This window comes from Mesocricetus auratus, unplaced genomic scaffold, assembly GCF_017639785.1.
Source record: "Mesocricetus auratus isolate SY011 unplaced genomic scaffold, BCM_Maur_2.0 Super-Scaffold_100004, whole genome shotgun sequence".
NCBI classification, from domain to species: domain Eukaryota; kingdom Metazoa; phylum Chordata; class Mammalia; order Rodentia; family Cricetidae; genus Mesocricetus; species Mesocricetus auratus.
Genome location: NW_024429189.1, coordinates 19,450,654 through 19,477,317, shown reverse-complemented (window position 1 = coordinate 19,477,317; position 26,664 = coordinate 19,450,654). Strand labels below are relative to the sequence as shown.

The 26,664-nt window shown below is 42.0% G+C and overlaps 1 protein-coding gene across 1 annotated transcript in view; it reads right to left on the bottom strand.

Moving 5' to 3' along the window:
* Window positions 1-20,421, bottom strand: part of Lypd6 (LY6/PLAUR domain containing 6) — a 131,403-nt gene extending 110,982 nt beyond the window's left edge. Inside the window, exon 1 of the mRNA XM_005068954.4 lies at window positions 20,280-20,421. The gene's annotated coding sequence lies outside the window, so the exon portion shown is untranslated. The remainder of the gene's footprint in view (window positions 1-20,279) is intronic.
* Between the last annotated feature and the right edge of the window lie 6,243 nt (window positions 20,422-26,664).

Genomic DNA, 26,664 nt, shown 5'->3' with positions numbered 1-26,664 from the left:
GCTTCTTGAGGAAAATGAGTGAGGAAATGCCTAGTTTGTTCCTTCATCATTCGGGAAGCATGTCTATGTCCCCTGCTTTCACAAGGTCATGAGCAACTATTACACAGAATGCAACAACACATGAATGCCATGTCCATTTTTTTTTCTTTTAACAAACAGTCAAAGAGAATGGGGGACAGAAGGCAAATTTCTCTAACCATTCGTTCTGAGGCTGGAATCTTTTGTAATGTTTTATGAGGTTCATTTTAGCTTTAATTATCATGTTGCATAAAAAGAATGCAGAATATTTTTATCTTTAAAAAGAAATATGACTCCAAAGTTCCAGAGAAAATACTAAAATTCTTGTGAGCTTTACATTTATCAACAGGCAAGCAAATGCCCCTAGGTAGCAGAGCATATAATTTTTTTAAGGTATAGTTAAACTGTCATGTCTCTAAAACCTAAGAACAAAAGAGAAAGTTGCCCATAAATTAAAATGTTTTTCCACAGTTACTTTGAAGAATGTGAAATGATGAGAGGAACTAAATTCAAATTCCAGGCTACATTCTGTAAGATAAGATGACCTCCCGATAAATAGTCTATAAAACCTGTCAAACATCTGGTCTGATAACATAGGTGCTTAAAATTCCCCATGCATCAGTTTCAAGTTACTACAAGGAAAGACACACCAGCTGCAAGGATAAGCAACGAGGCTGTTACCAGGAGTTCTGTGGAGAAAGGCTGAAGAGTTGAGTTGTCCTACCACTTACATACTGTGATCCAGCATGCTGTCGGAGCAGGGGTTCCATGACATACACAGTGACTGAGGCATGCTTTCCTGGCTACCTTTCCACTAAGGGACCACAGTGTATTTAATTCTGATGTTAAGTACAGAATGCCTTCCCCTTGTGTTCAGTCCTCCAGATCCTAGCTATCTGCAAGAACCAGTTCAATACTCACACTTTCTGGGGAGGTCTTCATCTCTTTGCATCTACCAGATCTTACTTCTCTTTGTACCTAAGAAACAACCACACAACTCCATTGGCTCCACTGTGTTTCTGACAGAAAGATCTGATCTCCCTGCTCTTGGGATTTACCCATGGCTCTTCATGACTTTTATAGAAAACCGGAAAACCCCCAAAATTGCATCTGTAGTTTAGATCTCTCAAACTCAATCTATTTTCTCACCCACCCATTCCATATCTCTACTGGGAAATTATGAGATACTTCAGGTTTATGGTGTCACAGGCCATCTGAAGCTCCTCAATCTGACTCTTTGCAACTCACCTTCCTGGTGTCAGACTCCAAACCTTGCAACTATCTTTGATTCCTTTCTCATTCATGCCTCTTGTCTGACTTTTCAGGAACTCTTAGCTCTTCCATTTTTTCCAAATAGTCAATGAATGTCCTTTCACCGGCTCCTCCCAAACCACCGAGATCCAAGTAAGGTACATAGCCTGATTATTATTTCCACAGGCTTGGCCTCCCTCCCTCCAACCTCACATGCCTATCACTGATTTTCAACCATGCACTTAGTCAGGTGATTCCTCAATACAAAAACTACCGTGTAACATGATAACCTCTAGAGTCTTCCAGGATAAACAACATGCCTATCCTTTGCACCTTAGAGCTATGCCCTCCCTCTGGCTCACTTGACTTCCACCCAGAGAGCAAGCCCCATATATTTATACCTAGATGATGCATACACTTTGGTACTATAACAAACATCTAAGACAATAGGCCTGGAAGTGAAAGGTTGATTGTGAACACAGTCTGGACTAAAGTCAACAAGCATCTAAACCCACTGCTTTGGACCTGTGTGATACATAATATCACAGTGAGAACACGTGGTGGAATTTAATTACCTCAAGGCCCAGTGTAGAAAGAGGCCATGAGCTCCTTCGGGGGCACATTCCTAATTATTTAAATCTTCCCTCCAGGATTCATCTGCTAAAGGTCCACCAACTTTCTGTAGTGCCGATCTGAGGTGGGACACTCCAGATCCAAACAAAACCAGAAGGTTCTTCCCACAGAGGTCTGCAGGATTCTCTTAACTGTTCCAGGTTCTTAGGTGACACTTTTACAGTAGCTTCCAAGATCAACCTACTTAAAAGCTCTACCTTCTTCCTGTTCACCGACACTTCCTTGCAAGCCTTCTTCCTCACTCTAGTGTCTACAGCACTTATCACCATCTGCCATGTAAGTCTCCTGGTTCCTTGTCTTCCCGCTTTCTAGAAGGTAATCTCCACTCAAATAGGGAGCTCCTGGATTTTGTTTTATTCCTGGGGTTGTTTGCCCAGTCCATTCACTATTGTTTTCCCACTTAGAACTGTACTTGGCATGAGCTCCGTCTCACATACTCAAAGAGAGAAGCAGGGAGAAAGCCAATTGGAAGTTCCATAAAGACAGACGCCGTGTTCTATATTCTCGGATAGGACTTTCTCCAAACCCACCCTCACAGAAAATACTCCGTGTCTGATTACTGATTTTTATGTTTGAAGATATAAAATATTAAGTCATTCAAAGAATTGGACAAGTTAAATGCAGATAGTGTTGATGTAACATTAACGGATGTAACCATTCTTAAAAGATTTCAAAGGCTGAACTGTAGCTCAGTTGGCAAAATGCTTGGCCCACCATGTATGAAAATCTGAATCCAGCCTAAGTGTCACATAAAACCAGGCTTGGTGGCACATGCCTATAAATCCAGCATTTGGGGGGGGTAGAAGCAGGAAGATCAAAAGTTCAAGGTCATTCTTGGCTACAAGGTCAGTCTGGACACATCAGGAAAAAAAATCACACATATGAGGAAATGTTACAGGACTGCAGAGACGGCTCAGCACTTGCTTCTCTTGCACAGGACTCACATGGCAACTCACAACCATTCGGACCTGCAGTTCCAGGGGATCCAACACCCTCTTCTGTCCTCCTCAGGTAAGCAGATTGTGCAATACATACATATACACATACAGGAAAGTAAACACACATGCAAAATAAAAAATAACCTTTTTCAGAAAGAGAGAAAGTTCTTAAGTCCTAGCAAGATGACACAAATACCTTCTCAAAAACAGATCTGAAGAGAAATCTCAATATATTAACTTTGTTGGGGGGGGTTATATTATAGCAAATAAAATAAACTCTAATGCCACATCCCAGAATAAGAAATTTTAATTGGCTTGTCATTAGGTTGACTAAAAAAACCAGCAGGTGCTTTTACAAATCAATTCCCCTTTACCAAGCAATGCTGGTGATGACATTGTGAAATTAGTAAGGAATTGGGGACATCCAAAAAATACATTAGAAAGGCAAGTGATCCTTCTCACCCCCCCCCCCACCTTCCCCCACTCCTTAACCCACCCAACTGCGTCTTGGAGGGGAATGGCATGCATCCATCCTGTAGATTCATTGCCCTTGCATGCCCTGATATGGTCAAACTCTAAATCTCCATGTGATGGTATTTGGAGTCGGGTTTTTGGTTGCAATTAAGTCACATAGTAGAGCTCTTACCAGTCAGATCAGTGCTCTTATTAGAAGACAAAGAAATCACTTCTTTCCTCATTCTCTCTAGACCTGCCATATGATGGTATGATAAAAAAAGATGGCCATGTTTAGCCCATGGAAAGGCCCTCACCAGACATTTGCCCACACAGTGATCTTGGACTCCTCAGTCTCCATAGTGGTGAGTGGTGTCTGTAATTTGAGGCACTATGGCAGTTTGTCCTACCCATCTACCCTAAGTCACAGTGTCATGTCCCAATACTCAGTCCTTAGAGAGAGAGAGACATACAAATCAGTAAACCTGAAAAACAGCTGCGAAGACTCAAGTTTTCTGCACATTGAATGCTGTCTATAAAATTTAAGTGATTACATGCAGACCAAATGCAAACATGATTCCCTTTCATAGAAGACTTTACAGAAATCCATTATCCATAAAACAGCTGAGAATTCCAGAGGGCAAAAGCTGTAACATACCAAAACATACCCTACCAAGTGGCTTTATGACACGTCTGTTCAGTCTCACGGGAGCATCTTAGTCCTACGTGAGGAGACTCAGGTCTCTACCAACACTTAAGATTGGCCATGGCTCAGCACTGATCACACGAACACAGGGTTCAGCTCTGAGCAGTCTGTGCCAAAGTCTCTACGTAGACTTCTCTTTAACTTTATCTATGCATCTCAGAAAACATGAAAATAAACATGAAACACTAATTAGTATCAAGCTTGTGAGTTATAAAAAAATGTTCTTTTAATTGTTAAGTAAAACCGTGTGGGATGCCAGGTAATAGTCGCATTACTGGCATGAAAGTGGGGACAATTATAATAAGTGCCGCTCATTAAGTAATCTGTTCATTTACTCAGCAAACACCCAGCGAGAGTGTCTCATCAGATAACTACCCAGCATCTGCAAGCATGAGCGCAGTGATGAGTGATAAAGAATCGCCAGTGTTTACAAAGATAGGAGAAGCTGCTTCTAACGCTGGGAGCGCTGCATTGAAAAAATGATACACGGTGCAGGTGACTCCTGCAAGTCAAGTCAAACAGGCCAAGGGTGCAGAGGACCCCAGAAGTGAGTCAATATTATAAAGGCGCGTGTGTGTGTGTGTGTGTGTGTGTGTGTATGTGTGTGTGTGTGTGTGTGTGTGTGTGTGTAAATGTAGGCGCAGCAATGCCATCACACATAACTCTTGGAAGTCAGTACTCTCCTACTCTGGGTCCTGGGAACTCAGGCTGTCAAGACTTACATAGGAAGTGCAAGCACTTGAACCATGTCACCAGCCCTGAAGTATCTTTCATAACTGGGAAAAACAAAATTATCAACTATTCTTGAAATTTTAATACATAATTTGGAAACTGAAAATACACTAAATGAATGGATATAACAAATTCTATTTTCAGACTACTTTAAAAATATTTAGTTTAGTTTTGATTCATGGGATTTTATTTTTATTAATACATATTAACTGTGCATACAAATGCAATTCAGTCTGAAGTTTCCATACATCAGTATTGTGTGCACTGATCAAATCAGACCTCCCTTTCTCCACCCTCCCAATCTCTATAATATGTACTTAAGTCAAATATTTTAGCTTCCATAGTAAAACATTGTATTTATTATGTGTCTAGTTTGTTTCACTTAACACAATGTCTTCTACTTCTTTATGTATTATTTTGATCAACACTTGGCTGGTTTCATATGTTATTGGGAACAGTGCAATAATAAATATGGATGTGTATGTATCTGCCTGGCATACTGATTCCATTTCCCTTAGATATATACCCAAGTGGGATAGCTAGGTCACACTTAAACAAGACCAGAAAAACTAAAAGAAATATTAGCATTTTATCACATGTAACTTTGTATTCAAACAATACAAACCTGCAAAAAACTATTTAAAATTTAAAATTAAGACAGAGGATAAACAACCAAATATTTGAAACAATGTAGCATGTGAACTTAATTATAAAAGAAATTGTTATCAAATTTTAACTTTTTCTTTAATTTTAATTTTTCTAACACTATCTAATAAACTATTTCTTTAAAAGTCATATGAAGAAAACCAAATGGTTAACCTAACTTCAGGTACCTGCTGCAGATCACCTAAAAATTACTACAAAGAGTTACATTTTCTAATTCCAGAAAATTCACAGTGGAGTGGCAAACTCTCACAAATGGGAAGTATGAACTCTTTCTCTTCTTGACTCAAAGACCACATATGACACCTTATGTTCACACACACCCAACAACCCTTACAAGAGGCACTAGTTCAATAGACAGAGGTCCAGTGCAGATCCAGCCATGCTCTACCCTGACTTCCTACCTGCCTCTACCATCTGCCTCTATCTGAAAATCTCCTAGTACTTCACCACATCAAGGAGAGTCTGATAAAGAAATCAAGCTGGAACCAACTTAAATTGTCTTCTCCTGATAACCAGTTTCACAGCGCTAGAAGATGCTACACAGATTGCTGGGGTTAAGAATGGTCATGAATAGGCTTACCGAGCAGTAATTATGCAGACTACAACACTGGCCTTCCAGGTAAGACATGCCCACTGGTGTAACAGTGGCGATGACACTTAAGGGAGAAACGAACTGCTTCCTGATAGGGCTTAAGACCTGCTCCACAGCATAGAATTCATACCTAGTAGAGTAAACCTGGTCAAAGGCCATAGCTAGAGAGGTTATACCTTCTAGAGGAGACCCTGCCACTCTTGTTTTGCTAAATGAACATGTAGTTTAACTGACTTCTAAATATTTTTGCTTTATTAGTCTTGCTTCCAATCTTTGTCAAATACATTATTTTATACTGTACTAGGCAGAAGGGACTCCTAATTGGTAAGGTGCTGCGAATAAGTGACTATGAATGTTCAACCCTAATCTAGACATTTACAACAATATCCCACATAAAAGGCTCACAGACCATTGCAGATGGAGAGGCAGAAGAATTCTAAGAGATGGCAAATGAAGAGTGCTGTGAAATTCTATCTACTGTACATCACATGGCTGTTAGACTCATGGACTATGGCTACCTGTACAAAAGCAAGCTAGTCAACATTCTAGAATGGATGGGAGAGGGGCTCATGAGATGTCACCACTGTATGAGTTGCTACTGATGACTGATAGCTGCTGAGGGAGAGAGAGTCACTTTTTTTTCAGGGGCATAGCTGGTGATAAGTTGCCTAGTCTCCAAAGCCATGTGACTAACTGGACACACTGGGTTATGACAAAGCAGAAAAGAAGGCATGAAGGAGGGGAGATAAAGTACTGGGGACATCTGGTGGGTAACAAGAGGGGAATCTGTGTTGAACATGACCTAGCTACATTGCATACATGTATGAAATTGTCAAGGGATACATTAAAAATACTCTTTTTTTAAAGCAACATATCTGACAGAGCCAATGCAAAATCCAAGGGTGGTGGATGGGGGTGCTTAATACATTCCATAGTCATAATGCCACAGGGAAGAATGGTTTACATCAGTATTCATCTTTCCATCTTCATGGTACAGCTCTATGATTAATTATACAGCTTTGCTCAGAAATGCTTGAATAAAACTCGAGTCTTTTATACATCGTTCTTTTCCAAAATAGCATCCTTTCTTTTCAAATATTGTTTCAATGTTTTGTGTGTGTGTGTGCACTTGAAGAATTCATTATTTATATTTAAACTGTCTGTGACTTAATGCAGCCTACAGTATAAAAAATACGGGGAAATGCATAGCTTGCAGATTTGTTCTCTCGACCTGAGTTTATGTTACAGTAGAAGTGAGGATTTTCTAACAGTGAATTTCTAATCAAAAGGCTCACAAATGACACACTCTTCTAGGCAAGGAGACAAGCTGCAAAAGAAACAGGAAAGGAACTGTATTATCTTGCTGTAGATTCACAGAATCTTAAAACCAAGGAAGCCTCAGCATCAGAGAGTTTGGTATTTTGTGTTGCACAAATCACTGACCACAAGGACAAGCACGCATAATGAGTAGCACTGTAAATGTGATCTAGGGGATTCCCTGTCACAAGATGCGTTCTTGCAGATATTTTATATCTGCATTCAGTCACTAAAAGTCCTTCAACTTAAAAAAGAACAAACAAAAGGTGTGTTTTAACTTACTTTTCCCTTTGACCACTGCTAAGAGACCAGATGCACCAGCTCGCAATTATTCTACCTCCTGCCACACCCCACAGAAGCTGGAGCTGTCTGCAGATCCTGCTATGATAATGCTGATGTCGATTTTGCAAATGAGAAAACAGAAATTCAAGAGAGTTTGTGGGCTTAGCCCAAATCCTTCAATTGCTCAGTAATAACCAATCAGCATAGGAGTTCAGATAAGAGTGAAAATCCCAACATCCTTCTTTTCCATGGCTTGTCACCAGAAAAGAGTGGCCTCCTGTGTCCTTTTCTCTTGTGCCCTGCTAGATTCCTGTTTTCCAGCTCAGAGCCATCACTAAGGAGAATGCTGATCCGGACTTAGGAGTTGAGACAGGTTTGCCAAGACAGTGGTTTGAATGTGGGAGCAGCAAGACCAGACAGATGGTACACTAAGATAGACAGGTTTTGTAATCCCCCTCATGCTCGTTAGTCTCTCAGGCTTCCCTTGATAGCATCAGATCAGAAAGTTTCACTAACTGACTATCAAGTAGGTGACACTTGTCATCTGTCCACCAGCTCCTTCTCCACGCTATCTCCTTTCCATTTTGTGTCCAATCATACCTAGTTCTCTGTCAGTCTGAGAGAGATCCACAACCCACGCACCAAGTCGGAGCAGCCCAGAAGCTACAGAAAACCACTTTGCCTACTATGTCTTATACATACCACAGAATTCTACATTCCTTGAAATGTGCATGGCCTAGCTGAAAATTGTCCCCTCTAGCAAAGGTCTCTCTAGCACAGCTCTTCAGCCAAGAAAGAAGTACCGTTTCAGACAGCCTTTGAAAATGCTATTCCACTTTATGAGACGGGTCTCCCCTCATCTGGAAAGTTCAATCTGAATAGCCTTGGGGGGAAACTGTCTTCCACATCACAATGTTTTCACTTGTCTCACTCACCTACATTGAAAAATAACAGCACTGGCAAGGGGAGGAGTCGTCTTCTACACCATTCCTCAGGACTGGTCAGCCACACTCCACCAGATGCACCTTAAAGCATCTCAGCTGGCCCCAGTTCCAGTCTGTGGCAGTGAACATGAAGAATGCTGGCCATGTGATAACGAATAGTTCTGGTCTTGTCTAGGTCTGTTTTAAAAGGCACCTTCTCCATGTGCATTGCTCCCTCTGACAGGGGGAGGAGCCTCATGAGAGGTGGCCCTTGGAAGATGTGTTCAAAAGCATAAAAGGGCAATGCACATCTTGCCTACACAGCAACCTTGTTGCAGCGCCTTCTATTTTATCTAGGATCAAACACCCAACACAGTCTGCATTTATAACTCAGAAGCCCCCATATGACCCAGAGACAAAGGGAAAAAAGTGAAGAATTAGTACAGAAATCATGAGAAAATAATTCAGTCTGGATGAGAAAGAGGGTCGTTATTGTCTTCCTTGAACTTTTAATAGAAACTGCTTACACAGCTTAGCATGGTTTTGTATAAAGCACAATGCAGCCTGGTTTTATTTTTATCTGTGAAGATGTCAGCTGTAACTCTCCGAAGTCCTGATTGCAGGTGACTCACCGTTTTGAGTCTGTTTTCCTACATCGTCTACACCTGGAAGATATTCCTAGGACACAAAGACAGTATGGTCCTGTGGAGGCCCTACACAGCATATGAGACCTATCTGTTCTCCTGGACACCCAGAAGCCAAAATTAGGTGGCAGCTGCCATAATACACAGAATGTAGTCTCCCCATCCTGGATCTTTATGGACATTCTCTATGCAAGTTAGCATTCCCATTGGTGTCTTTACTGAGGGCTTTATCTGTATTAGACAAAATGCTCAGGCTGGAATCCAAGAGAAACAAGTCACTATATAAGTAGTTAGGCTGAATGCAAAAAATTACAATAATGTAAAACACAGAGATATGTATAAGAGTTTTAACTGACACTGATGAGGGAATCACGACAAAAGGCTTCTTTGGGGGGGTCACTGGACTGGGCCTTGAAGGATAAAAAGGCTTGTCAACTAGGAAATGATGGAGGACCACTCCTAACCCAGCAGTACTTCTCAGAGAACAAATCAGAAACACCGCAAAAGTGGCTGTGAATTCCCTGAGTTGGGTGACTGGTTCTACATTAAAAGAATTTGATAAAAAGAAAACGTTTCTATGAAGTTCTACATAAAAGAAAAAGCATGTATTTCTAATACAGCCCTTTGATCTACAGAAAGTCACTACATAAATGCCAAATATCACTTCTATGTAAGTCGGTATTTGAAATGCCAATATTTGAGAATAATTGAAAGTAGATTTTTTTCTCTCCAAGACAGAAACATTCTAAAAAATTCAATGTAGTCCACATGGATAATCACGTCAAAGAATGGCAAGATTCTTACAAGGGAAAAGAAAAAAACTCCAGGAAGGTGTACAAGACCTTCAATTATTTATTGTAGATATACACTCTTAAAAACTAGGCAGTCCTGTACACCGAGCTCCATTTGGACTGTATGCCCAATTCATGCCTCACTTCCAGTCCATCAGAACAATTTCATTAGATTAGCGGATATAACAAGTTTTAAATGTCAAAAGATATTACATTGTTTAAAGTCATGTGGGACTTTAAAGTTTAATTGCAGAGCCCCCTTGACTTTATATTTGAGGCAATGAAATCTAGACAGTGGGTGACCAGCTCACTAAATGTCAGACAACCAGGGAAACTGAAGGAAAAGAACTTGCTGCAGGCAACACATGAACGTAACTTGTAGAGCCAGCACAGGAGCACCAGCAAGCTTTGACCCCCAAACTTACACACAGCCCAGCTGCCATGGAAAATTAACACCAGTGCTCAGAAGCTGGTACCTCGCTGTAGATTAAGAACTTCAGAGACAGAAAGAAAAGAGTCATAAGAACTGACAGTGAAAAGAAGTGCACGTAGTATCTGAATTTCTATACTCTCACACAGCAACAGGTATTTCTGGATGTCTCAAAAGGAAACTTAAATGCCATGCACAATTGCTAATATTATATACTTGTTATGGAAAAGGAAAAAATAATATTACAATCTTTTCTTCTGCTTCTTAGAACATAAAAATGTTAGGAAAATTGAGGTGCACTTCAGATGGAGGGCCCAGAGGCCCCAGGGTGGCACTAACCTGAAAAATCTCTCGCTGAGACCTGACTTGTAAGATGCTATTCAAGCTTCCAAAGGAGGAGATCCACCAACAGACCTACCCAACTATGACACCTATGAACCACAACAACCAGAATGGGACAATAGCCCCAAGGGAGCAACAGTGACACTCATAACTTGGTGGTAACCAACAGCTCTCTAGTTGACTTGAGACACTCTTTGTTCTCATACCCACAGATAAGTGTAATCTTCACTGTCATCAGGGAAATTTCTCTTTGCAATGAATGGAGACCGCTACAGAAAACCACAACCAATCAAAATGCAGAGTTGTAGAGGTCGGTCCCAATGACTACATATAAAAAAACAACTCCCGCATCTAAGGTTTAGGGAACAGTGTGGAAGAGAGGGAGAAAAGATTCTAAGAGTCAGAGGATCAGGGAGTTAGCTGTGAGACTGTGTCTCCTAGAAATGTCAAAAGCTGCAACCATAACATCTCACAAACATTACGGCCTAGACATGAGCTGAATAAGGACACCACCAATAGATATGCTGATGTAGATTGAAAAAAGCCCATGAAGCCTCAATCCTACACAAAGATTATAGGCAACTGCAGACAGCGGGAGCTTTGGTCTTCTATGGGGAAAAGAAAATCAATTGGTTATCCAAAACCAAAGATCAGCCCTGAAAATGTACAACTAACATATAGGCTGAGCAGGATACATTAGGAACATATACACATATATGTATACATGTAACAACCATTAATGAAAAAAGAGGCTATGAATCTGAAGGAGAACAAGGAAGGTTAGATGGGAAGGTTTGGAGGGAGGAAAAGGAATGGAAAATTGTGTAGTTAAGCTACAATCTCAAAAACAAAAGAAAATAGTAAAGATATTATTTTTAATGTACACCCTAAATCCTACCTCTACAATGTGTTTCTATTTAATTATTTGGAATATTCAAAGATATTCCCTTTGATGGGAAACAACTTGGTTTTTTTTTTGTTGTTGTTGTTTGCTTGTTTAAGAGTTTCAATGTGTAGCCCTAACTGTCCTGGAACTAACTCTGTAGACCACACTGGCCTAAAAACTCACAGAGATCTGCCTGCCATTGCCTCCTGTGTGCTGGGATTAAAGGCCTGCGCCACCATCACCCAGCAGAAGCAGTTATTGCATAGAGGAGCAGAAATGGGAGTGTAACACACAGGCACTGAGCTTACCTCCAGCGTGGGGCAGAAGAGATAAAAAAATCAAGCACAGGTTAAGTGTACAATCCTGGATTTGAGAATTCTTATCGCTAAGGTTTATGAAAGCCCTGTAAAAGGTCAAGATTTTATACCCAATATTCATTTTGACTAACAACCCATTCTTTGGTAACTATTACTAAATACATCAAAAAACTTTTTAATTTAAATTTTTCTCTGTACCCTCTTATCAAAGATGAATAAGGATAAGCAGAGATGGGAATGAATGACAGGAGACATGGAATTATTGAGCTCATACTTTCTATCTAAACCCCTGGTTTTCAAATAACATTGGATATGCTTGCTTTACTTTTTTTTTGAAGGCTGAAATATTTTTATTCAGTATATTCTGATTATAACTTCTTTTTATGTCTTTTTATTTTTAAATTTAAATTAGAAACAATGTTGCTTCACATGTCAATCCCAGGTACCTCTCCTTCTCCCTCCCCTCCTCCTACCAACCCCCCATCCCCCAATCCCCACTCCTTTCCTCAGGGAGGGCTAGGCCCTCCATAGGGGGTATCCATAGTCTTGTCATTTCATCCAGTGCAGGGTCTAGGCCCTCCCCCAAGAGTTCAGGCTGAGAGAGCATCTGTCATTGTGGGATGGGCACCCAAAGTTCATTTGTATGCCAGGGATAACTATTGATCTACTACCCAAGGCCCCATAGATTGCCTAGGCCTCCTCCTGACATCCACATTCAGGGGGTCAGGATCAGTTCCATGCTGGATTCCCAGCTATCAGTCTGGGGTTCAAAAGCTCCCCCTTGTTCAGATCAGCTGTTTCTGTGTGTTAAACAAGCCCAGTCTTGACCCCTATGCTCATCAGTCCTCCCTCTCTGTCTCTGGGTTCCTTGAGTTCAGCTCAGTGCTTAGCTGTGGCTGTCTGCCTCTGCTTCCATCAGTCATTGGTTAAATGTTCTGTTTCCCAGACTCTCTGGCAGTGGGATTGTAGGCTGGCACTCGACTGAACCATGTCTAAAATCCATATATGAGTGAGTACATACCATGTTTATCTTTTTGTGACTGGGTTATCTCGCTCAGGATGGTTTCTTCTAGTGCCATTCATTTGCCTGCAAATTTCAAGATTCCATTTTTTTCTGCTGAATAGTACTCCATTGTGTAAATGTACCAGATTTTCTCTATCCACTCTTCAGGTGAGGGGCATCTAGGTTGCTTCCAGGTTCTGGATATTACAAATAATGTTGCTATGAACATAGTGGACAGACATCCTTGTTGTATGAATGGGCATCTTTTGGATATATGCCTACAAGTGGAATTGCTAGGTCTTGTGGTAGACTGATTCCCATTTTTCTGAGGAGTGTCCATACTGATTTCCAAAGTGGCTGTATGAGTTGGCACTCCCACCAGCAGTGAAGGAGTATTCCCCTTTCTCCACATCCCCTCCAGCATAACCTGTCATTGGTGTTTTTGATTTTAGCCATTCTGACAGGAGTAAGATGGTATCTCAGAGTTGTATTGATTTGAATTTCCCTGTTGGCTAGGGATATTGAGCACTTTCTTAAGTGCCTCTCGGTCATTTTGGACTCCTCTATCGAGAATTCTCTATTTCTGTAGACCACTTTTTAATTGGATCCTTTGGTGTTTTGGAGACTTGCTACTTCAGTTCTTTGTAAATTTTAGAGATAAGCCCTCTGTCAGATGTGGGGTTAGTGAAGATCTTTTCCCATTCTGTGGGCCACCTTTTTGTCTTGCTGACTGCGTCCTTTGCCTTACAGATACTTCTCAGTTTTAGGAGGTCCCATGTATTAATTGTTGACCTCAGTGTCTGTGCTACTGGTGTTATGTTCAGGAAGCAGTCTCCTGTACCAATTTGTTCAAGGGTACCTCCTACTTTCTCTTTTAAGAGGTTCAGTGTGGCTGGATTTATGTTGAGGTCTTTGGTCTATTTGCACTTAAGTTTTGTGCATGGCACTTGTTTTACTTTTTATTTTTCATGAGAAGCAACACAAATTCATTCTACTTGTAACTATGTCTACTACATTAGAATTGGACTTCAGGTATTGTCTAGATCTTCTGTTGTAACAACCCATGGTAAAAATGTCAAAGGTACCAGTTGGGGCATCACACTTAGGCATTCTCTGACAGCCATGAGTCTTTAAACTTGGCATGCCCATTGTGGGAAGGAGGTTGGGAGACTTATGTGTGTAATTGTTATAGAGATCTTGGTATCTAGGAGAATGAGGCTTCAAGTGAAATGATCTTTCCCCTAAGACAATCCAACATGGCTGCCATTTCAAGGACTCTCAAAAAGAAGTGCGAATCCTAGAACCTTCTTGTTTACATAGTGTCTGGGTTGGCCTACAGCAGTCTTGAAGTCTCATTAGTTGAACCTCTAATAGGTAGTAGGATCCTGTCCCTTAGGTTATTATCTCTCCTAGTCAGCATACTTAACATTCCAACATCAGTTAATAACTACTTAGTGAAAACCCTCATTCACAATCCTGGACACCAACTAAACTCAACATTTGTCACCCAGGTTTCTGAAGTGACAGGAAGAGTGGCATGCCATAGCATACACTGAAGATTTTATATCACAACAAGATGAAAATCTTCATTTCTTCTGCTAAGACTTTCTGGAAATATCTGAAATATTATTTTGACCACAATCCCTTATTAAGTTGATGTTAGAGAAAAATATACAAGGAACCCTGAATCCACCCATATTTGCCATAACAAAATGCCTAAAACAGTCATTTTACAAAAAAAGTGGAAGATATTGCTTAGAGATGTAGAGGCTGGGAAATCCAAGATGAAGGAGCCAGCAAATGAGCTGTGTGGGGAGGGCTCATGCTCTGCCTCTCAGATCACATCCTGTTGCTTTATCTTTACACGGATGACAGGCAAGAAGCTCTTTTCAATGTCTTCTGTGAAGGCACCAATACATGGGGGCTGGGATTAAGGGCCTCACTTCTTAACACTACCACATTTGTTTATAGATTCTGAGACATAGATTGGGAAGGGCACCAGTATCCAGACCATCAAAAATCAATAATTAATAGTTTGAATGTTCCCCTGCAAAAACTTGAGTTTACCAAAAGAGTCAAGGCTAACCAGACTGATGTATGTATGTATGTATGTATGTATGTATGTATGTATGTATGTACGTACTTATTATGGTAGAGAGTCTGCAATGACTAACACCAGCCACTTTCATGATACAAGGAAAATAACTAGACACAAGACTAAATCAAGACCAGTGAGTCATGTTATATCAGAGGATAGATAGCTCTCTGAACTCCTTATTAACATTTCTTTGATTCCATAAGGTTTTCAGTCCCTTCATTCAATTCAGAACACTCAGCAGTATTTATTCCTGGGAGATATCTCTATGCCTTGTATTAATTCCTCTAGGAGGTAAGAAGTAGATTGGTCCCTGTATTCATGTGGGTTACATTCTTGGTTCTTCATATTCTAAGAGTCACAGCAAACAGACAGAATCCCGTTAGGTTTTGGCCAGCTGTGACAATCTATAGAAGCACTTACTGCTGAATAAAAACCATGAAACACTCTTTCAGCATGCTGCTCTTTAGCGAAAGAATCCAGAGCCGGTGGACAGTCAAACTCATATCCACAGATGCTGAGAAGGCAGGAAAAATGATCACCACTCAAATATGTCTTTCTTTATAGTAAGATATTGTAAAATCAACAGTTATAACAGTAGACCCCTTTTCCCCACAATAAGATTCTTTATAACAGCAATGTGTCACAGGCACTGTAGAAATTTTTCATCAGAGGTTGAGGACTTGGCTCAGTGGATAAGAACATCTGCTCTGCAAGCATGTGGTCCTGAGTGTGGTTCCCTATCACTCATGCAAAAGGTCAGGCATGACAGCGCATACCTGCAAACCCAGCATTTGTGGGGTAAATGCAGGCAGACCCTGCCTAGCTTAAAAAGCAAGCATCGTGAGAGACCCTACCTCAAAGCAATAAGGCAAAGCTCTGTCCTCTGTACACATGCACAGGCACACAGACCTGTACACTCATTGTTCACACACACACACACACACACACACACACACACACCTAAGGTTTAACAAAACCAAGAAAAACCACCTGAAAACCTGCACTACCCAGAGATAGTCGTTGCTGATATTTTGAAGGTTTTTCTCTACATTGACAGTTGAGCAGGTAAGAGAATACTTAGATAAACTCACTCGTTATATATGTTTAGAATAGTGCCACACCAATGCAGTTTTATAAGCCTCTCTTTTCTTCACACTGAAGTCAACATTTTTAAAAAAGGAGAGCTGAGAGATGACACTATAAGCACACTAGGAACTGCTTTTCTGAATATACTCATCTTCAGTCTTCCATTCTGACTTTAATCTTACTCTTTTTCTTCCCACTCAGGCCATCCTTCAAGTTGGTCCCATAGCACCCTTACCATAAGCCATAGCCTATCATCTGCACACATCTGCAACAGCATTAAACATGACCATGCCCAAACTACTTCCTGGAAGACTCTATTTGTCACTCAGAAGTACCTATTGATCCTATTTGATTGGTTCTTGGCCCATTTCCCATTCCTAACAAAATGTTGTAAACAAGAAAGAAACTACGGCTTGTCAATTAATAGGGTTCTCTGAGAGATTTATAAAATATGTTTACTATAACATTTTAGTGACAAACCTATTTTCCTCCCCAATCCCTAATACTAATCCCCCTTTTCCAAATTAAGTCATTATTTGTTATCATATGTTTGTTGTTAATACTGATGTTCCCATTACACACTAGGACATGGTCTCATGTGATGGTCAAGGGCATTTCCTGAAGTCGTTTTCCTAACTGGAGTCCAGCAGGAGGAGACCAGCTAACCCCCAACTTGTGCTCTGAAAAGCTGTCATATGAACCAGTCTCTCACACACACTTGGGTGACGGCCATGTGGTCTTGGTGACTGACCTGTATTCAGCCTGTTGATCAGGCCTGGAGTCCTCTCAGAGCATGGCACTTCTTGATCTACTACCTGCAGTGTGTGAACTTCTCGAGGGAGGCTGAGTGCCAGAATCTTACTCAGCAGAAACAGAAGCAAAGTATCCACTTACGTTATCTCTCTTGACCTCTGAATGTACGTTTGGTATATGAAAGTCAATCTGTCCCTCACTGCACAGCATTTGTGTTTCAAAACTGTTTCAGACATCCATCCCAATAACCTTTTCAAATTCATTTCTGTTATCTCATATCTATTTTACGTAGGATATATCACCCTTCATGGTGATTACAATAATAACTTAATAAGCCAGCTCTTCAAACAGTCCCTGTCATTACATGTACTTAGGCACACTCTTCTTTACTTTTCCCCCTACGTATTCAGTGTTTTAAAGCACCTGAGTCTAAGACCTTTCTTTTTCTTATGACATTTGGGTACCGATAAGGTAATTTATACAGCACTTGATTTCTTAATGTTTCATTTGATTTTCAAGTATTTCCTTCATTTTCCCCACTATGTCAGCAGTGAGTTCCTTTTTGTATAATGATTATGCATTTGACCTCTTTCTTTGGCATGCCCTTTTTGACCTCTTTCTTTGGCATGCCCTTTCCCATGCTGAACTAAAACCACTCTATATTACATACTATAATCTGTTTTACACAGTAGCCACTAAGTGAATAGCTCCTGAATGAAGGGATGGTACCAACAGCTACCAGCCACAGGACATCCCTAGGTACCACAACCCATGCTGGAGACTTTGCATGCATCACATTAGAGTCAGGTGCTGGATTGTACCCATCAGCAGCACCCAGAGCAGGGCTGCTATGACTAGAGCATCAATAAATACTTCACGAGCAAATCAAAACACTGCATGAAACAGGTTCATTGTTCAGCATTGCAAGGAAATTGAAACACAGAGAAGTCTGACCACTTTCTGAAGTCTCACAGAACATGATGCCAAGACTTGGAACCAAACCCCACCCAATTAACTAAGACTTAGTGCTTGTGAACTCGATATGCACCTACATTAATGCAAACAAAATTAACCTCATAAATCTAAATAAACATTATGGCATATCCCATGTAAATATTCTGAACCATGGTTTTCCAAGAAAAGATCTACAAATGTTGGGTCCTCAACAAATAGCCAGATAAGCAGAAATGTGTCAACTGTCTATGCAAGTAGACATGTATTCTCTTCCATCAACATCTTCTGCTGCATCTCTTTGGGACTCGCCACTGCTGGATAGATTTTTCCCATAGTAATTCTGGGTTGATTTGAGTCATATGAATAGCAGAACTGAAACAATCACTCATGATTTCATTGTAAATTGTCTACAGAACCTGTGAGGCATTTCTGCCCACAAAGAAGAAAACACGAATGCTTCTCAGACACTCCTGGCACTAGCTGGTCACTGATTTTCCTGAGCACATCATTCTTTAGAGTTTGACTGCTTGTATCTTTAACAACTAACTGTGAAAACAGCAGTCCCTTAGAGTCATCATTGGCCTCTCCTTGAGCCTTCATCAGCCACATTTCAGTAAGCAAAGCCTTTCAACAGTGGTATATAATGTCCTGAAGCTATGGGTTGAACAATCAAAAGAGATACAGAAATCAAAGATCAGCAAACAGCAGAATGTAAGTCATGAAGATAGTAATTTTAAAAATGAATGGACGACAAGAAATACAGATTATGTAAAGGAAGAATTCAGAAACTACCCTAATTTGAGCTCTGTCATTCATCCTTGGAAAAATCAATCTGAAAGCCTAAACTTTTCCATCTGGAGAATGGGAGTGATACAATATTATTTCTTCACAGATATTTCAATGTATTACATATACCATATGTTATGATACAATATACTATCATGTTTATCTGCCATACATATCTAGAATCAGACCCATTTATGCATTTCACACTATAAACTTTTACCTTACAAACCTTATCAACAGCTTCAAATCGTAGCCCCATGAACATCTACATTTTTGGGTGGGTTAGGAAACATATGTGGTATTTTTTTAACCTAGGAAACCAACATACAATTCATAGTGAGCTGTGTGTGCCCACAAGTTTGGTAAGCTATCGTGTGTTCTTCGGACTAGAATGCTGTAAAACCACTGTTTAAACAAGGAAGCCTCTTTTAAGTCCTTCAGCTGGCTGCCTTTGGATGAGGTACAAACTAAAACTGGAAGAGAACAGATGTTTTACATATAAATGCACTTAACATCCATGTACATTAAACAGTTTCATGGCCGATTGCACAAATACCTTTTGCAAACTGGGCCCACGTGAGCACATATAACCATGTTGTCTACAGAAACCGGGAACAGATTCAGATTTTTTTAAAAACAGCTACTTAAGAGTTCCTGCCACTCAGAAGAAACTATAAGGGCTGTAAGTAAGTTGCTCTGGTGTCAATGACATACCTGAGCAGAGTACAATGACATACCAGAGCAGAGTACATAAAAACACGAGTAAACTTAACAAGAAATTAGCTTTCTCCTGGATAATCTGAAGTCCCTCTCCTCCCACAAAGAAAACTGAATTTTGGAAGTTAAGCCCTGGGTATTTTACTAAAGGGACAAACTGTGCTATTGGGGGGGAGGGGTCAATGTTGTTCACCAACTCGCTAATACAAATTGCTGTACCTTCCCCCAGAGCCCTCAAGTTAAAACAAGTCTTTGTTATTCCCAGGGAACACACTAGTTGTCATCCTGAAGATATCTGTGTCCATCCTGGATTTTAAAACTCTGCCCAAGCATCAAGTTTTTGCAACGGGGGACCAGGCAGGTGACAGGAATAGGAGTCTGTGGAAGGACCAAAATGAGTCATAGACCAACAAAGAGAGTGCTTTCTGCTGAAATTAAATGCTTAATCAAATAGGAGGTGACCCAACTAATGTAACCTGAGAAGCAGACAGAAATCAAGTCTAAGTGAAGTCCCCACTCCCTCAGCGGGTAGTTCCCACTGAGGGGTCTCCGGGGCGGCGGTATCAGGGCCCAACAGCAGGGCGGTGCCCTAACACACGGAGCCTCCCACAGCCGCCTCGGGTGGGCAAAGCCCGGCAGCAACACGTGGGGCGCAGCTACTCCACCGCCCGGGAACTCACTCCAGCGGGAGTTCTGCTTAAGCGCTGACCCGGCCGCCCGCATCCCGGGAAGCTTCCCCAGCCTTGAACTTGGAGCACCTGATGTTTGCATCCCTCCGCAGCGCGTGCGGGGGGCACACTCCCGACCTTCCCGCTGCGCTCAGCAATCCGCCCGCCACGGAGCTCAGTAGCCGCGACTCCGACCCCACAGGACAGTCCCGGCCAGGGTGGCAAGCCCGGTCGCCTCAACCAGCGCCTTCTTGTGTGCCCCCCCCACCCCCGACTGTCCTCCTTCCACTCACCCGGGCTGCACGCGTCCCTGCCGCCAGAGGCAGCCCGCTGCCCCATCCCACGAACACTGCGGCGCCCCTCGCGTGTGCAATGCGGAGCGAGCGCCGCCCGCGCGCGGCCCGAGCTAGGAGCGCAGCAGAAGGAGGGCACGAGCGCGGCGGGAGGGACGTGCGGGGCGGCGGGGGGCGCGCGCCACTCCCACTCGCGCCCGGACTCGAGGGTCGCGAGGCCAATCAGCGCGTGCAGGAGGAGCCGAGCCCTCCACGGGACTCGTCCATTGGCCTGGCGCTCACGGCCCTACTAGCGGGATCCGGCCCCGCAGCCAAGTCTACAAACTCGGGCAGAAGACCGCCGCTCACAGGTGGCGGAAAAGGGGGGACTCAGGACCTGTCCGGGAAGCGGGTTCCCACGGAGTGTCCGCGGCTATCTGTTTGCTCAGGTTTCTCGTCTCTTCCTGTGAGCTACCCCCCTGCCTGAGCCGTGCAGCTCACCGTGGCCAGCAGCCACGCTTCCATGCAAGCACTGTTGAGCGACAACGCCCAGGCCAAATCTCACCCCCAGCCATCCCTGTGTGGAAACTCCTCTCGATCGATCCATCTAAGAGCTGGAGCTCCAAACCCAAAACTACTTGACTTTTGTAGTGGAGAACACGGGCTGTGGGCTGGAGCATGGGAAGCAGTGAGGCAGGATTTGCATTGAACATGGGAATTAGGATGTGGGGATTGAGGAACACGGGCCCCCCAGCAAAATTCTACCATGTCAAACCCTCTACACACCCCACCCCACCCCACCCCACACGCACCAATGCCCAATTCTCTCTTGCTGTCTCCTTTCCCTCAGGAGTCTTTAATCCCAGCACTGGGGAGGTAGAGACAGGCAGTCTCTTTGAGATCCAGGCCAGCTGTTTCTACAGAGCAAATTCCAGGACAGGTTCCAAAGCTATAGAGAAGCCCTGTCTCGAAAAACAAAACAGGAACTTGTTTAATACTCCTGGACTTCTCAGCCTGGTGTTCATTGCCGCTCCACTCACCCAGACGGTTCCAAGAGAAGATGGGGAGATGGAATGAACAAAAGGAGGACCCTTAAGCTGGAAGCTGGGTCCTGCATGGTCTGCATGGTCCTGTTTGCACCTGACCTGTAGAGCCCGCTAGAAAACAGGCTGCCCCCCTGACAGCATCGGTCCATCCTGGGTCTTCTTAAGTCCTCTTGGGCTCTGTTTCTGGCACTACTTCCTCTGAATCCCCCTGCCCGTGTTCTTCGCAATAGCATACTGTCTTCCAACACAAAAAACACATGTTTACCTTAATATCTCCTGCTCTCACCCTCAACAGCACCATTGGTCAGAACCTGAAGATGCTTTTGATCAACAACTTCAGGCCTCGGCATTTTTCTCAATGTATGTTCATGCACAAGCTTGCACAAACTCACACTGGCTCAGAATTCAAGTCTATGAAAATGAGAGCCCTCTATAACTTTTTGGCAAACAGGAGATGCTGCTGTCTTAGGCTTCTCACAGCTCAGCATTTGGAATTTGCATTTTATGAACTAATCAAAGTGAATCTGCCCTTTGCCTTTAGTATATGGAGAGGTTACACCCTCAGGATAGATACTTTTTTTATATTTTATTTTCCAGTTTAAATTTAGATAAGAAACGAGGTTGCTTCACAAGTCAGTTCCAGGTCCCTCTCCCATTCCCTCCCCTCCTCCCGTGCCCTTCCCCCCCCCCGTTATCCCCTCATTCCCCCAGGGAGGGTGAGGCCCTCCATGGGGGTGTTCATAGTCTGTCATTTCATATAGGGCAGGGCCTAGACCCTTCCCCAAGAGTTCAGGGTGAGAGTGCACCTCACATTGTTCTATGGGAGTCCAAAGTCCGTGTGTATACTTGGGATGGGTACTGATCTGCTGCCCAAGGCTCAATAGATTCCCTAGGCCTCCTTACTGACACCCAGATTCAGGGGGTCTTGATCAGTCCCATGCTGGATTCCCAGGCTGATGCCTGGGATTCAAGAGTTAACCTTTGTCTGGTCAGCTGTTTCTGGGGGTTAAACCAGCCCAGTCTTAATCCCTTTGATCATCAGTCCTCCCTCTCTGTTACTGGCTTTCTTGAGTTCAGATCAGTACTTAACCAAGGGAGTCTGCCTCTTCTTCGATCAGTCAGTAAATGAAGTTTCTGTTTCCCAGACTCTCTGGCCATAGGATTGTAGGCTGGCACTCCCCAGATCTATGTCTGAAATCCATATATGAGAGAGTACATGCCATGTTTCTCTTTTTGTGACTGGGTTACCTCACTCAGGATGGTTTCTTCTAGTGTCATCCATTTGCCTGTGAATCTCATGATTCCATTATTTTTTTCTGCTGAATAGTACTCCATTGTGTAGATGTACCACATTTTCTCTATCCACTCTTCGTCAGGATAGATACTTTATAAATGACAGTATCAGGGTGTTGACACCTGCCGGGGCAAAAACTTCCGGTTTTGGCAGTTCACTTCTATAAGTCTAGGTCACCTGATTGGGGCTGGGGACTCAGGGCTAGGGCTTTAATTAATAATAGAACCCTACCCTAGCATACAAGAAGCCTGATTTAATGTCTATCACCACAAAAATCAATTAATTAGTTTAGTATATAGTATATTTTAGGTAAAATTTTAATGTTTGGATTCTAAATAATGTTCAGTCTGGATGTGGTTACTCATGCCCCTAATCCCGCCATTCACAAAACAGAGACAGGAGGGTCATTATGAGTTCAAAGCCAACTTGATAAACATAGTAAATTCTAAACCAGCCAGCCTACGTGAGAAACACTGTCTCAAAAACAAAACAAGAAGAGGGGGGAAGAAAAGAAGTTACTACAGTTGTTCAGTTACATTATAGCAGCTCAGAAGGCTAGAGAGCAGAGAAATGGAATCCATAGGAACAAATAAAGGACATGCATATAAAATGTCCCATTATCCTTGTGTATTGGGATAATGAATAATTCTTCTCTCATCCTTCATATTTTATTGCATTTTCTAATAAACATATTTTAGAAAAACCGTAACTTTAGAAAAAAGTTAATATGTCAACTACCAACACCCATCACTCCTTTTGCATCAGAGAAGCTAGAAATGCTAAAGCCTTGTATCCCACCCTTTCTTCCTACGTCACCATCAAGGCCCATAACCCCATTCATAGAGTAGCTCTAGGATTAGTCCCTTCCTGATCCCTCACACTGCCACTCACACCCTCTTTGTGTCTGATCAGAACTTTACAACAGCCTTTAAACCATTCTCTCTAGCGGGCCACAACACCGCCATCTCTTTCTGACTTTCTCTGCCATACTTTGCCCATGGGATTCAGCCTCTCATGCTGATCTTCCCTTACCCCACGGGATTGGACAGTCACCTATGTATCTCAGCAGCGTGGCACACTCACTCCCCTTCCTCCCTGACAGCAAGTTCCTACTACTGCTTCAAGATTCATTTCAGATGTCATTTTCTTCATCAAAACTACAAGAATTAGCACTCCCTCCTCACCATGCTTCCAGAACAAGCACTTTATTTAGTCAATGATTATTAATCCTGCGATGTGCCAGGCACAATGAAGTAAGCATATATCGTGTTTGTTCTCCTGGAGCGCACCACAAGAGAGACAGACTATAAATCAAGCAGGCATACAAACAAATAATCTCAGGCTGAGATAAGTATGATGAAATCACTGCATCTACAAAAAGAAGCAGGCTTGGCTCTGAACATGTGTCTATCACAGTTCTTGGCGAGTTGTGTTACCGTCTATTTCTTTATGTATCTATTGGCAGTTTTGTCTTCCATCATATGCTTCTGTGTACACCCATGTGGATCATAGGGCCTGGCTCATAGTAGGTACTCAGTGAAAATGCTAAAGTAAATTAAAATAAATGAGAGAATAAATAAAAATTTAAATATATACCCAGATGCATTATCTCATGTGTTAACATATTGTTGTCCAAAACGTAATTGATCACAGTTCCACGTTGTAAATATTATCATCAGAGCCTTGCCTTGTGTTTCTACACTCTCAGTTTTTCCTGTATATACTCTCTGATATCTTTCTACTTGAATCCTATTTAGGAGGTAAAGCTAATTTATTATTTGTAAAAAGTGTAAAGACAATTGTTCTCTTCTTTTTTTATGTTTTCTTACATCAAATTTTACTTTCAACATAAAAATCCGAGGCTTGTAATTTGAAAACTGAAGAACAAATGACAGGTACAATATAAAACGAAAAGAAATCAATTCAACTTTGTTCAAATGAAGACATTTTTTTTCCGTACAAACAATACCCCATTAAGAGAATGAACTGGCAAATATAGGTTGGGAAAAATCCTTCCAAATTATCCCTGACATTGGATTGGTAACCAATATGCAAAGAGCTCTAAAAACTCAACAATGAGAACTCAAACAAGAAAAAATAGGAAATGAACAAAAGATATACAGATGCTAAGTGGCGCATCAAAGGACAGGAGACATTAAGGAACCAAGGCCTCCTTGTAACAAGCCTTCATGTCAGGACTGCCAGCCTGCAAATAATGACATAGAAACTTATCATGAATTATAAAAGCTGGGCCTTAGCTTAGGCTTGTTCCTTACTAGTTCTTGTAACGTTAAATTAACCCATATTTTTAAATCTGCATTCTTTCCATGTGGCTCATTACCTCATATCCATATTGCCCATTCTGTTTCCTCTCTCTGCCCAAAAGTCCTGCTTATACTCTTCTGCCTAGCTATTGGCCATTTGGGCTTTTTATTGCATGAATCACAGCAATACATCTTCACCCAGTGTACAGGTATCCCATAACACCTTCAAGACATAACAGGGCTGACACACAAATAAACTCACCGTGTGGTGTTTGAATGAAAGTGGCCCACACAGGTTCATAGAGGATGGTAATATCAGGAGGTGTGACATTATTGGAGAAAGTGTGTCACTGGGTGTGGGCTTTGAGGTTTCAGAAGCTCAATCCGGGCCCAGTGTCTCTCTCTTCCCTGCTGCTGCTGAACCAGGTATAGAACTCTTGGCTACTTCTCCAGCACCATGTCTTCTGTGGACTACCATGCTTCCCGCCCTGACCATACCATACTAACCCACTGAGCCTGTAAGTCAGCCACAATTAAATACTACCTTTCATAAGAATTGTTGTGAGCTGACAGGTGGTGGCACGTGCCTTTAATCCCAGCACTTGGGAGACATAGGCAGATGAATCTCTTTGAGTTTGAGACCAGCATTGTCAACAAAGCGAGCTCCAGGACAGTCAAGGATGTTACGCAGAGAAACCTTGTCACGGTGTGTCTTCACAGCACTAAGATACGCAGAGACTGTGGCAGCAGATGCAGGGCCTACATGGGTCTGACCAGATGGGGTCCTAGAGGTGAAGGAAATGGACAAATGCCCCCATCCCTAACCTAGAATCTATCTCCAACTGAGAGTCACTCCATGGCATTCTCACTGGGGAAACAAATCCCTCTTAAAGGCAGTCTCCATGCCTAGGCGTAGATGGCTAACACAAAACAAACTCAGTGGCATGATGTCGAATCAAGATGTTTTATTTTATTTTCTAACATAAAGGTTCTTTGCACATAAATCATGGTTTCCAGTTTGGGAGTTTTATAGGACTCTTAATTGTGCAAATGTGGGTTATCTATATGCATTTCTTGTGCCCGTTCTTTGGCTCTTTTTCTTAATTTGTTTTGTCATACTCTGATTTGTTCGGGCTTTTATTTATTTTGTTTTATTATTGTTCCTTAGATGCCTGTTTGTTTTCTAAGAGAAAAGGGGTGTGGATCCACAGGGGAGGGGAGGTTGGCGGGAACTGAGAAGAGTAGGGGAAAGGAAACATAATCAAAATATGTTGTATGAAAAGTGTCTATTTTCTGTGAAAGAAAAATAAGCAAAACTCACCCAAAAATGAAAAAATGCTATGAACATACTAAAAAATAATTTGGCAGCTTTATAAAATCCAGCAGACACCCAACCATACAACTCATCAATCCCATTTCTGGATGTCTTTCCAAGTGAATGAAAAGCTTATGCTTTTTCAGAGAGAAAATTGTGAATAATTTTTTATTAATTTTATCACCAAATTTTTTCAACTTGAGAATAAACTATATTGTGGCCACAGAATGGAGCACTACTCCAGAAGAAAAGGAATTGCTCACTGCCATGAGCAATATTTTGTTTCTCAAATGTACCATGCCAACTAAAAGAGAACAGACTCAGAGGGCAGAACATGCATACACACTGGGTAAGAGTGGCACTAAGCATGAGGGCACGAGGCTTGAGAAATGACTCAGTGTTTACAAGTGCTTGCTGCTTTCATGGAAGACCTGAGTTCGATCCCAGCACCCATGGCAGGTGGCTCACTACCAGCTGTACCTCCAAA